The following is a 13,735-nucleotide window of genomic DNA, read 5'->3' as shown; positions in this document are numbered from 1 at the left end:
AGAAAGAAGAGGGGGTGACCAGCACCCCATGAGACCTGAGTGACAGGCAGGCACAGGGGGGAGCAGCAGCAGCTGTCAGTCACCGTCCAGGGCAGGAGAAGAGGGAGGATGCCGGCTTCCCTCACCTCCCCACCTCCATCTCAAGCCAGTGCCTCTCTGCGGGGCCAAGCAGAAGTGGGCAGCCTGGGCACCTGCGGAATTTATCCCCAAGAAGGGGAAGCCCACAGCCCTGAAATGCCAGGAAGACCTGGGCAGGTGGGGAGTGGAAGGCAAGGAGGCCAGTTTCCACAGACAGCAGGGGACACAAGATGACAGAGATCCCCTGGGTCCGGCCGGGAGCTGCAGCAACCTTTGGAAGTGCAGTCAGCATAGGGCACAAGCCCCAGCACTGTGGAAACTGGCTATTTTTAACCTATAGTCTTTCCCTCCTAGTTTCTCGTTAGGATTTGTGAAGGATTTTTAAAATGTCACCCTGTCACCTCTATGATACAGGAGAACCAAGAACATGGGATTTCAAGCGAGCAGCAGGGCCCTCCTGGGGTGTGCATGGTGGTAACTGTGGGAACTGGCAGAACTCCCCTGGGAGGGAGGCTCTGCAGCTTCCACACTCCTCTGCAAGATGTCTCTTTTTACCTGGAGTTTCCTGACCTGCCAGTTCTTTTTCTTCTGTGCTTCCACGTGGCAGCATCTGGCATCTGGCTGCTCTTCATGCCTGTCGCTGTGGCCCTTTTTCGAAGGTTGGGCGGTCCTGCCCCAGCCCCTGCCATGCCCTCCTCTGACGGAAGAGCTGCTGCTATGTGGAGTCTCTGAGCCCGGAATGCCAGCCCTGACCTGCAACCTTGTCAAATATGAGACTAATGTTTGCAGCGAGAATGTAATGAGTAGGTTAGATACAAATGCCTTCGTGAGGAGAACCTCTCCCTCTGGTCACTGGACATACGAAAAGTTATACCTTTGAAATCTTAAGGACCCAAGGAAACAAAATAAAGGATCCTCCAGCCTCAACATCACATGCACCTGCAGTATTCCTGAGCCTTAAAACAATCTGAGTTTGCGGGTAACTCCTAGGAAACACGCTGTAATGAAAATGTGCCAGGTCTTCAGGTCTCTCATGAAAGAGTCCTGAATAATTGGGGCTCTTTCTCCGATCTGGTGCAGCCTCATAGTGACATGAGGAGCCTGTCAGTGTTGGCTGCAATTTACAAACGAGGCAGGTGGGTCCTGCCCAAGGGCACACAGCTGCTAGGCAGAGCCAGGGTTGGGACATTTGTCTTCTGGGACACACTGAATGTGGCCCTGCAGCTTGAATCACATTATTTCTCTTAGAAGAATTCGCCCCTAGATTTTTCATCTATCAACATTGTTGCCATCTTTTAAGGGATGACTTCGCTGAGGAAGTTAGTCCTGACCCATACCTTTCCCCAGAGGCCCTCAATCCCAGCACCAAAATAATAATTCCTCTCACTGTTTTCCAGGTGTATGTGATCTGTACCTCTATCAGAACTTACTTCACTTAAAATAAATACTTTCCACTAAATAAATGAGCATTAACTATATATTTTTATTTAAAATTCAGAAAAAAAATTAGAAGAAAATGAACCACCCATCAACCTATCTTGCAAAAACTGCCAACGGCTTGCCATAAGAGAAGAAAAATAAACTCCAATGAAACTCAAAAATCATTAGATGTTTAGGTCATTTAGTGCATGGAGAAACAGTGTAATACAGCTCCACAGCTACCAAGAGTAACTCTGCTTTATAGGATGGAATAATTGATATATATGTGATATCATCAATAAGTAATTACATTACGTTTCTCATATAATGTAGGTGAGACAGTGTGCTATCCATTTTAGAAATATTTTAATTCAACATTCAAAATGATTTTTGTGTGTTTAAGTTTTGCCAATCAAATTGATCAGCTGTAGTTATCTGCAAAATTTGTGTGGGTTTGAGTACAGTGCCTTCCCACGCCTGGGGCTGGATGAATGAAGTGTCCCCCAAACAGCCTTAAGCAAAGGGATAACAATAAATGAATGCAGACTCTCATGAAGGGTGAGTTACAGGATGTTTCAGTGTTTCCGTGAAGCTGAGTATAATTGTGTTTAAAATCATCTCGGAGTCATGCATGTTGAACTGGAACTGGCCACGGTGCTGGAAGTAGACATCATGATCATAGGGAAACGGCAATGGTACTGGGGGAGGCGGGCTACACCGACCATTTTATTTATGATTTGGAAGAAAAAGCAATGATGCAATTGATTTAAAACCTATATTTCTAGATTACTCAAGAGGCCAAAACACTCAGGTGATGACCCCTTACACTGTAGAGAATGCCCAGTGTGACCGTGTGCATTTCATCCTCTTCCTGCCTCCCTCTGTGAGGAAGGAAGGACAATGCCAGGCATGGAGATGACAGGGATTTTCCTGAGGCCAGCAGCGTGGCTAGAGCTCACTCCTTGAACCCTTCACTATGGGCTTGTTCCACTCCAGAGAGAGAAATAACACACATAACCTTTTGCCTCCCACTGTGGAAGTAGGTAGGCAACTGGCATTGGATGAACAATTGCTATGTGGCTGTCTGACTTGCCTATCTGAGGCTACTTTACAAAAGTAATTTATTTCAAATATCATAACAACTCTTTGAGACAAGTATTACTGTCTTGTTTTTAAAATGAGAACAGAGAAGCCTCGAGACATTAACTTTCTCAAGTAAACAGCAAAATGTATACACTGTAATTAAGTAAGGCATTTATTAATTCAATTAAAACTTCTAATTCTACCAGGGAGGAAGCACTACCCTAGGCGCTGGAGACATGAGGAGGAAGGATGTTTCTGATCGCCTTCTCCATGGTGCAGGAGTGATACACAGGCCATTAACTGCAGAGCCAGGGAGAACATCGTGCAGGCAGTCAACAGCGTGAGCCGCCACTTGGAGGTGAGAGGGAAGGCGGCTCATTCGAGAATTGAGCGGAACTGGCTGTGCTTCAGCAGAGTCTACGTGGGTCTGACAGCAGCAAGTTGAAAGGCGTTTCTCTGAGAAGCATGAAGGTTCAAGTCAAGGAGGGCATCATCTCAGCCCCGTGAGACACTGGGGGGCTGCTCCCAAGGGCAGTGTGTGGGGGGGTTAAGCTGCTGAGTGACACTTTGGAGGGACTGTTGTGCTGTCACGTGCAGAAAGGCTTGAATGACAATAAGAGTGGAGACAGAAAAACTGATTCAGAAGCGATTGCAACAATCCAGGCACAAGAGTGTGTTGTTGAGGTAAGATATTGTAGAGAAGATGGTAACATTTTAGGTGAACTTCTCCATTCTTGTATACTCAGCACCTAGAACAGAGCCTGGTACACAGCAGGTGCTGGATAAATGTCTGTCAAAGAAAGCAAGGAGACAGTAGTCAAGCAGTGGCGTGCATAATCCCAGAACTTGGCCTTTTCTTCAGTACCGAAGGTGAGGCCATGAAACCCAGCCAGGAACGCCCTCTCCTTCCCTCTGCAGTCTGACGATGGAGTCAGGTGAGAGACAGATGCAGTGCGGGAGCCTGAGACAGCACAACATAAATGGGAACAATAAGAGTCTCACGCAGGGGCGGCATCAGTGAGCACGAGGAGGTAAGTAGAGTGGGAGGTTTTGCAGAGAAGCCAGAGCAGAAATCACAGAAAGGCAAGGTCGTTTGGGAAGGGGCTCACGTTTTTCCTGCAAGCGTGGGAAAACAGAGGTGTTTCTTCTGCAAGCAGGCAGTGGGGCAGTCTCAGATCCCCAGGTGACTGGTCCATGCCTCTCTTCCCACCCCAGCTCAGCACCACACTCCACACCCCAGCCACGCCTCCAGCACCTGCACCTCCACACCCCAGCCACACCACCGGCACCTGTGTCTCCACACCCTGGTCATGCTGCCGGCACCTGCACCTCCACACCCCGGCCACGCCACCAGCACCTGCACCTCCACACCCCAGCCACACCACCAGCACCTATGTCTCCACACCCCAGCCATGCCATCGGCACCTGCACCTCCGCACCCCGGCCACACCACCAGCACCTATGTCTCCACACCCCAGCCATGCCATCGGCACCTGCACCTCCACACCCCAGCCATGCCATCGGCACCTGCACCTCCACACCCCAGCCACACCACCAGCACCTATGTCTCCACACCCCAGCCATGCCATCGGCACCTGCACCTCCGCACCCCAGCCACACCACCAGCACCTATGTCTCCACACCCCAGCCATGCCATCGGCACCTGCACCTCCACACCCCGGCCACACCACCAGCACCTGCACCTCCACACCCCAGCCACACCGCTGGCACCTATGTCTCCACACCCCGGCCACGCCGCCGGCACCTGCGTCTCCACACCCTGGCCATGCTGCCAACACCTGCACCTCCACACCCCGGCCACGCCACCAGCACCTGCACCTCCACACCCCGGCCACGCCACCAGCACCTGCACCTCCACACCCCAGCCACACCTCCAGCACCTATGTCTCCACACCCCAGCCATGCCATCGGCACCTGCACCTCCACACCCCGGCCACACCACCAGCACCTGCACCTCCACACCCCAGCCACACCGCCGGCACCTATGTCTCCACACCCCGGCCACGCCGCCGGCACCTGCGTCTCCACACCCTGGCCATGCCGCCGACACCTGCACCTCCACACCCCGGCCATGCCACCAGCACCTGCACCTCCACACCCCGGCCATGCCACCAGTACCTGCACCTCCACACCCCAGCCACACCGCTGGCACCTATGTCTCCACACCCCAGCCATGCCATCGGCACCTGCACCTCCACGCCCCGGCCATGCCACCAGCACCTGCACCTCCACACCCCAGCCACACCACTGGCACCTATGTCTCCACACCTCAGCCATTCCATCGGCACCTGCACCTCCACACCCCGGCCACACCACCAGCACCTGCACCTCCACACCCCAGCCACACCGCTGGCACCTATATCTCCACACCCCGGCCACACCGCCAGCACCTGCTCCAGCTTCCCCTTCAGTAGGCAAGGGATTCTCAATCTTGGCTGCATGATGGAATCACCCAGTGAACTCTAAAAGATACTGAGACCTTGACCTCACCCCTAGTGATTTGGTCTTAGGAGAGCTTGGGCACCAGGACTGCTGAAAGATGTCCAGTGTTTTCATGTGCAGCAAAGGTGAAGAACGGCTGCTCCAGGCCCTGGTAAAGCCTCAGCCCACGGGCCAGGGTCTCCACTGAGCTTCTTACCAAGTTCTAGCCTAATGTCCTATTATATTAACAGACCTCTGGGTTCCAGATCATGTCAGACCTTGAGCCTCTCACTTGTTTTCCTGCCTACAACCTCAGCTTCTCCAAAACTGAGGTCAAGTCCTTGATTCACAGCCAAGGACCTTCTGGAGGCGGGTACCCTGCCCCCAGGCTCAATATTCATAGCTGTCCCTGCTTTCAGCCTTCCTCAACTCAAATCAAGTCTGGATGTGGTTTTGGGGTGCTCAGACCCCATGCTTATCACCTACCCTGGCATCCAGGGAAAGTCCATGAGAAGCGCGTGGCAAGTGTGGGGCACAGAGCAGGTGCCCACAACATCCCAACGGAGGATCACACCACCAGTGGTCACGAGACAGACTGGGGCACAGAGCAGGCGCCCACAACATCCCAATGGAGGATCACACGGAGGATCACACCACCAGTGGTCACGAGATAGACTGGGGCACAGAGCAGGTGCCCACAACATCCCAATGGAGGATCACACCGCCGGTGGTCACGAGACAGACTGGGGCACAGAGCAGGCACCCACAACATCCCAATGGAGGATCACATGGAGGATCACACCACCAGTGGTCACAAGACAGACTGGGGCACAGAGAAGGCACCCACAACATCCCAATGGAGAATCGCACTGCCGGTGGTCATGAGATAGACTGAGGCACAGAGCAGGTGCCCACAACATCCCAATGGAGGATCACACCGCCAGTGGTCATGAGACAGATGGGATTCTGCAGAGGTGCTTAGGCCACTTCCCACGGGGCCCCTGCCAATGGCTTTGCAATTACCTTTCATGAACATATGGAGAAGAGCTTATCTTTGTAAGTCCCGTTTCCAAAGAGACTTGAACTAGTAGCACCCAAAGGCAGCTGATGGGATAGGAAAGGCATCAGAATTTTTAAAGTTGGGTGAGCCTGGGTTCAGATCTCAGAGTCACATTGTCACTTGCCCTCCCTAAGTTTCACAGTTTCTCATCTGCAAAGCAGAGGGGGTGAAAGCACACGTCTGCATTTGACCTTCACAGTAGACCAGCATGTGCGTCCTGCATTCCTGTCCACACTGTCGGGAAACACATTTATGGAGATGATTAAATGTGAAAATACAGCTGTAACCAGAGGTCAGAGGCCAGAATCCAGTTCATTCTGCCTCCACAGCCCATGCTCTTCCAGCCACACCCTCAAGCATAGCCAACGTGTCCCTGGATGACAGGCCTTCTTTCCAGCCTCCCCAAAAATCTCAAAAGGCTGAGCCTGTCATCTCTGAACTACAGCAGCCTGGCCAGATTAAAGGGCATCCCCTGGTCCAATGCCTGACTTTCAGCAAGAGCTTTAACCAGTAACTGGGACCCAGAGTCAAACACAATGGCCTGGAAGTTTCCCAAACCTCAGATAAGACAACAGTTGGTGCACATGGGTCTTCCAGATCCCGTGTGACCCTGGGAAGACTGCCCCTCATCAAGCCGCAACTTCTCCCATCTCAGTCCCTCCATATCTCGGAAACTCCCCTTGGTCCTCATATCCTCTCCCTTCCATGGCAGGAAGCCCATCTCCACTTGTACCAAAGTGACGCCAGAGCCTCACGTGCTCCTGGCCAGTCCTCTCTCCGTCCATCTTACCACCACCAAGTCAGCACTGTTTGCACCTCTGCAAGTGGGTGAATACCCATTCTAAGAAGGACACTGTCTTAGGCCACGTAGACTGCTATAACAAGATACCTTGGACTCAATAACTTATAAACAACAAAAGTGTATGGCTCACAGTTCCGGGAGCTGGAAGTCCAATATCAAAGTGCCAGCAGATGTGACATCTGGCCAGGGCTCTTTCTGCTTCATAGATGGTGCCTTGTTTCTGGGTTTTCACATGGCAGAACAAGCCCCTGAGATGTCTTCTCTAAGGACATTGATCCCATTCATGAGGGCTTTGCCTCAGGAACTAACCATCTCCCCAAGGCCCCACTTCCCAGCACCGCTGCACTGGGGATTAGGGATCCACACATCAACTTGGGGTGGGGACCTCAACATTCAGACCATAGCAGGCGCTGCCGTTAGACATGATTGCCCCATGCCTTAAAGACCAAAAATAAAACTATCATACCTGTTACAATTCAAAAACCAAGCCTTCCCACTATTAACTTATTGTCATCACCCAAAGCCGTGACCACACTCACATGCATCGTCTCTTCCCATTCAACACATTTTCCCAGTCCCAATCACCCCTTCTCTCTGCTCTCTGATGGGCACGGACTGTCAATCACACATCCCCTCACCCTCCCTAAGTCTTCCATCTACTTCCCCTCCGACTGAAGTGTGGATCTCACTTAAGATCACCAAGTCCTCTCTCCAGCCATGCCCTTTTATCTCCCACACCCAAGGCACCACTAGGATAGAGGTGGTGTGGGCACCTCCCCTGCCTGATCTTCCCCAGCCATTGCTCTTTCCTTCTCCTTCACAACCCCACCCCCACCTTGGAAGCAGGTTCCATCATACTTTGCTGCATGCTACCCTGCTTTCTGCTGTCATTCACCAGCTCAGGGGCACCCCACTGGCTTCTTTTTAGCACCTGGCTCACTTACGACAGCTCCCGTCACCAGTCCTGTCTCTGGGCTAACTCCATCCTCCATGCTCACACCCCTCAACCACCCCCAATGGTGTCCCCACTTGAATGAGCCTCTCACTGCAGAGCCACACCCTCCTAGATTTTTGCATTACCAATAGTGTGTAGCCTCCAAAGTCTGGTTTTAGAAGCCTACCCATTGAGCTGTCCATGTTTCCAGATCATTTCCAGATCACTTGTTCTAGAAATTCCAAGATAGCTCATGTTTGGCCCCATTGTAACCTCCAATCCACTCACCCCACCAGGCTTCTACTGCCCACAACCCCATAGCCTCACTTCCATCGTGAATGGATCAGAGGACGTGGCTTATCAATGTCAGCACTGCTTGTGTACCTTGGCAAATCTTTTTCCATACTTCTTCCAAGAAACTCATTCACCCGGAAAAATTCAAGCTCTCCTTATCCATGGATAAACAAAAGCATTACACACTCACATCCACACATCCACAGACACACAACCATGCTGACCATTCTCATTTTAAATTTAAATGTAGAACACAGACTTTAGTGACGCTTCAGTGTTGCCTAGAAATCCAGCCACTCAAGGAAGCTGCTGCTACTCTCACCCTCTCCCCCTTCCACATCAGCGTCTCCCTGTATTGTGCCATTTTCCACCAGATTATAACCATGCCATGACAGTTACCATCTTAATAAAACAGGGAAAGAAACCCATAGGTCCCATGTCTCTAACTTTACCCCATTGTCTTACAAAACTGTCACCTGTTGTCCTTTCTGCACTTCCTCACCTTCCATTCTCACCTCAACACACCCTGATCACCGTCCCCTATGGCTGCTTTTATCAAGGGCAACAAAAAGTTCCCTCTAGCCGAATCCAAAAAGAATTCTCCGTCTCCAGCTTCCTTGAATGGCAGCAATGTTCAATACATTTGAACACTGACATGTGTTTCATAGATTTGAATGCTGCTTCCTTGACATGTCTCTTCCCTTGGGCGCCATGCCCCTGGCCTCCCCTCACCTCACTGCTGACTGCTTCTCAGGTTCCTTCCCCAATGGCTCCTCATGTTCTGACCTCCAAGCTTGCTCTCCATCCTCATCTCTGCCTTTGCCCACTTCCCAGGTGGACTTCCCAGGACTGTCACACTGAGCATCACTTGGATGCTATGGACGTCCAAGCTTGCACCTCTCACCTCGACAAGCTCCTGACCCAGGGCTGTGCATCCAGCTCCCAAGTGGGCATCGCTGCATTTGGGCTGACAGATGCCCCAGACTTAATGTTCTAAGGCAGAGCCCTACTCTCCATTCTCCTAAGGCCACCTTCATCCAGTCTTTCCCACCTCGGCAAATGGCACAACAACTCCTGACACTTTTGGCAAAAACCCAGTCATTCTTTAGTTTTCCCTTTCCCTCCCAAGCGGCATCCTGTCTACCAGTGAGGTCTCTGAAATCTACATGTCATTCCCTGCTTCACCTCTACCACTTAAATCATCAGCTGTCTCCTGCCACCTGGATTACAACCATAGCTCCCTTCCCAACATCCCCTTTGCCCCTTGACATCTGACCTGTGTGCCGCGTGGTTCTCAAATGTACTTAGATTACATCACTAATGTACTGCTTTAGAAGCTGCCATTTTAGGCATGAAACCTGCACTGCTGCCTGCACCTGCAGGGCCGCACTCCGGGGTCTATACCCCTCAGACCCCCGCGTTCACCGCACCCCTTCTTACTCACCTTGTGGCTGTCTGCTATTCAGGCCAGTCCCACCCCACCTCGCCCTGACCGCACCCACTGCTCTGAACTCCAGGGCACTCTTCTCCCTAATCTCCTCACAACCCACACCTTTATTTCCCTCTCTGATCAAATATCACCTCCTCCAAGATGGTTTTCTGGCAGCCTGACCCCCACCTGTCACCTCTATCCCTCCTCTTGCTTTTTTCCCCACCTCTGCATCACATCACACCACGGGTTCGTGTTGCTTGCTTCGTGTCCGCTCCCTGGAACATCAGCTCCCTTGCATGTCTGCCTTTGCTGCCTTCCGCTCTGCCCTGGCTACCGCACTTGACTGCACACCGCACCCACATGCCTGGTAGAGGGGCTCATCCTGTACACTTGGCATTTCCCATTCTGCATATCATGGCATTTCCATCTAAGGTAAGTCCTTAATGACGCACCTAAAGGAAAAGCAAACAGTTGTTTTGAAATGAGGGGAGGGGCCAGGAAAGGGATCGCGTCCACACTGTCTGCACTGGCACTGATTCATAAATCCCGCTGCAGGGCAGCAGAACCAGCCTGTGCTGGGCCCGTGGCTCCTCTCCCAACCTGCTTCCCATCTCCACAGGCCATCTGACCTGACCGTAGTGAGGCTTTGCTGGGCTAGCTATGTAATGTTAGTGGCCCTTAGCCCCCCACATTCCCCCCCAGCTTGCTCCCCCTGCCATCTTGAGGTGAGGAGCTGTGGCAAAGGCCACTACCTGGAGAGCCTGGAGACCCTCGGATGGGAGGTCCGATCGGCCCTGCTCACACACATCTGCTCAGGGCGCCTGCCTGCCTCCTGGCCCTGTCTCCTTCCTCCCAGTCCTGTGGCCCCCACTCAGCCCAGTCTGCTCGCTGGGTCTCTCCGCACACTGTAGAAGGTCTTCCCGTCTAAGGCATGAATTGTGCCCTAAGGTGCTTTCCGGAGTTTTGCCTGACTCCCTTCCCTGCCTCCCCGGAGCCCAGCCCGTGTCTGAGCCATGCCCACACTGTTGCTGCAGTGGGTTCTGTCATAACTCAGGTGCCCTGGGAGCGTGGGCACCTCCCACCTGCACCCCCAGGCTACCAGGTCTATCCTGAGCCAGGCCCCTACTTGTCACTCAGTTTCCCTACAGAGTGACCCCCTAGATCCACTCCCCAAGGCGGGGACCCAGCAGGGGTGCAGACTCAGGAGCGCAGCCTGATGCTCCCTCAGGGCACAGCCTGGAGGAGGGAGCCAGGTGGGCTGTTTCACAGAAAGTCCCCCATGGCTCTCAGGGACGTGGAGCTCTTAAAGCTTCAGCTTTTAAATCTCTGCACCCTGGGTAGTTGTGAATTGGTGACAAAGCAGCTGTCCCCACAACCAACTCTCCTGGCCACACTGACACCCACACACTGCTGACACACACAGCACAAAGCATACACAGCACACACTTGCACACGCGTCCAGAAGCACCCACATACACCAGACACACAGACCATATATAACTACACACAACACATCACACACCAGATACACACCACACATAAGCATGCACATAACACCCATGCACTGCATGACAACAACACACATGTGCACACAAGCACACACAAACACACACTGGAGCTACACACCAGACACACAGACCACACCACAGACACACGCTGACCACCCATAAATACACATCACACACACGCATACACCATCCATAAACACACACAGGCTGCACACAGGACTCATACACCACACACGGATCGACTGGGGCTTCTGTGCTGGCAGCCAGCCTCTCCCTCCTCCGCCCATTCCACCTTTTTCTTGTGCTGCGTTTAATCCTGTTTATCTCTGTCCCTGCCAGGTGTGGTCTCAGCAGGGCCTATTTGGGATCTCAGCAGCCTCTCTCAATGGTGAACACACAGCCCAGGCCGGGCACGGTGGCTCATGCCTGTAATCCCAGCACTTTGGGAGGCCAAGGTGGGCAGATCACGAGGTAAGGAGTTCGAGAGCAGCCTGGCCAATGTAGTAAAACTTTGTCTGTACTAAAAATACAAAAATTAGCTGGGCGTGGTGGCTCACGCCTGTAGTCTCAGCTCCTCGGGAGGCTGAGGTAGGAGAATCGCTTGAACCCAGGAGGCGGAGGTTGCAGTGAGCCAAGATTGTGCCACTGCACTCTAGCCTCAGCGACCAAACCAGACTCTGTCTCAAAAAAAAAAAAAAATACACAGCCCATAGACCTGTTGCCTGCTGGCAGGGATTCCGCAGCAGAGACGAGAGGGCCCTCGTGGTCACTGGGGCACAAGGGAGACACATGGCCTGCAGGAGGGTCACAGCCCCGGGTGATGCTGACCTTCTTCCTTCCGTCCCTCCTGCATGCAGGTGTGCTCACTGTGACCCTTTTGCCTACGCGTGTTAAGTTCCCAAGCCAGTGAAACACTGCACTTGGCCAGGGAGTACGCTTCCTAAAGAGTTTATAGAATCTAGGGCCTGGAGTCAAAAGCTCAGGGTTAAAGTCCTGACCGTGCCTCCTATTATGTGCTTTTGGCAGGTAAATTAGCTGCTATCAGCATCCATTTCCTCTTCTGGGAAACAGGCCTGATGGTACTTGAAAGCTTTTCCTGAACTTTTCCCCCAGTTGCCGTAAGGATAGAATGAGGCCTTGTGTGAGGCCTGTGTGGCTGCAGATGGCTACGAGTCTCGCCCCCAAGTAGACACTCCAAACACGAATCGAGCTGGGCCACTTGCTTGTGACCTGCTTGTCACTTTGCTTATGAGGGATGCACAGGAAATAAGGAAGGTCTCTCCCCTCCAAGAGCTTGTTTTCTTAATCCAGGATGCGGCCTCATGCCCTGCACGGAGTGGTGAGTCTGCCGAATGTTTAACAATAACAGAAGGGCAGCCTCCTGGGGGCAGGGAGGGCCCGGCTCTGTCCAAGCTCTGGAGGAAATGACACCTGGACCATCTGTCCCCTCCCAGCTAGGGAGGGAGGAGTCCGCAGGGCAGAGAGGAGACAGGAGGGTAGCAGGCACCAGCGGGAAAGAGAGCAGCTGAGTGATGGTGGACACTGGACTCCTTTCCCCTCCCCGAGCTACCACGTGCAGATGGCCACAGTGTCCACTTCATTCTTCATCGCGCTGGGCAGGAGCTCTGTGCAGGGCACTGAGTCTAGTGCCATCGGGTATCCAGGTCTCAGAGCCTTCATTGCTGCAGCATTTCCAAAGTCACCAAAGGCCTGCAGTCACCTCTGCCCAAAGCAGATGAACAAGAGACCCAAGAAATACCAGCCTCTGTGTTGAGGTGGGGCCCACAAAACAGCCCAGAAGAAAGCCTGAGAGGGAGGAGAAAAAACAGGGGTAGTCAAGAGGGAGGGAGGGAGTGACAGTGACCCACCGTCAGCGTCGGGGAGAAGAGGTTGGTGGAGTGAGGAGGTGGCTGGGCTACTGGAGATTGAGTAGCAGAAGGCAGGGAGGCCAGGAGAGAACACGGGGAGGGATGCCTTGGTCAAGAATTCTAGGTGAACCACAGGATGCAGTCCTGTGCCTGGTGACGCAGCCGTGGCTGGAGGGTTATTTTTCACATAAGAAGCTCCAGCTTCTCATCTCTTCATTCCAGACTGGAGAGAAAGAGTGAGGGGAGACATCAGGGTGCGGGGGAGAGGAGGCACAGCTGCCCGGGGCTGCAGCAGGGAGGACTTCCTGCCAGGAGGGATGTGGGGCCTGGAGGATGCCCTCCTGACCCGTCCAGCTGCTGGCACACTCGGGCTTTTGTGAAGGTGCCCACATGGCACTGGATGGGCCAGTGCATTCCAGGGCCGCATATGGCCCCCATCTGGCCCTTGGCAGGTGTTACCAATACATCTTCCCTGGACACTGTGTGTTCCCCTGGGGGGGGGTGGACCCACGGGCTCTGCCCACCAGCCTCTTCGAATTCTCAGACGTCTCAAGAAAACGGCCACCAGGCCCCGCTGTCCTCCTCCACATCCTCCCTTCGCTGCACACCTCCCTCCATGGTGGGAGTTGCCCCCTCCACAGGGACATGTCAAGCCTTGATATACCCACTGCCTACCCCAGGGCCATGCTCAGGAGCTGCCGCTGGATGAATAAGAGGATTTGAACGGGAAAAGACTCCCGCGGTGCCCCAGAGGCCAGGCCTCTCCTCTCCTACACCAGCCCGCTGTGACCTGGGCCTCAGGATGGTGACCCCAG

General features: G+C 53.3%; 1 long non-coding RNA gene across 4 annotated transcripts in view; it reads right to left on the bottom strand.

Annotated features, from left to right (window-relative positions):
• Nucleotides 1–13,735, bottom strand: part of LOC104004850 (uncharacterized) — a 257,894-nt gene that overhangs the window by 25,641 nt on the left and 218,518 nt on the right. For 2 of the 4 annotated variants that reach the window (XR_008545649.1, XR_008545638.2), the window contains one exon: nt 2,737–12,858. The exons of the other annotated variants lie outside the window; for them this stretch is intronic. This is a non-coding gene — a long non-coding RNA (uncharacterized LOC104004850). Of the gene's footprint in view, nt 1–2,736; nt 12,859–13,735 lie in introns of those variants that run through there. 4 annotated transcript variants of the gene reach the window in all.

Source organism: Pan troglodytes, chromosome 12 (assembly GCF_028858775.2).
Source record: "Pan troglodytes isolate AG18354 chromosome 12, NHGRI_mPanTro3-v2.0_pri, whole genome shotgun sequence".
In the NCBI taxonomy this organism is placed as follows: Eukaryota; Metazoa; Chordata; class Mammalia; order Primates; family Hominidae; genus Pan; species Pan troglodytes.
Note: the sequence above shows the minus strand (reverse complement) of the source record. Positions and strands in the feature narration are given on the sequence as shown.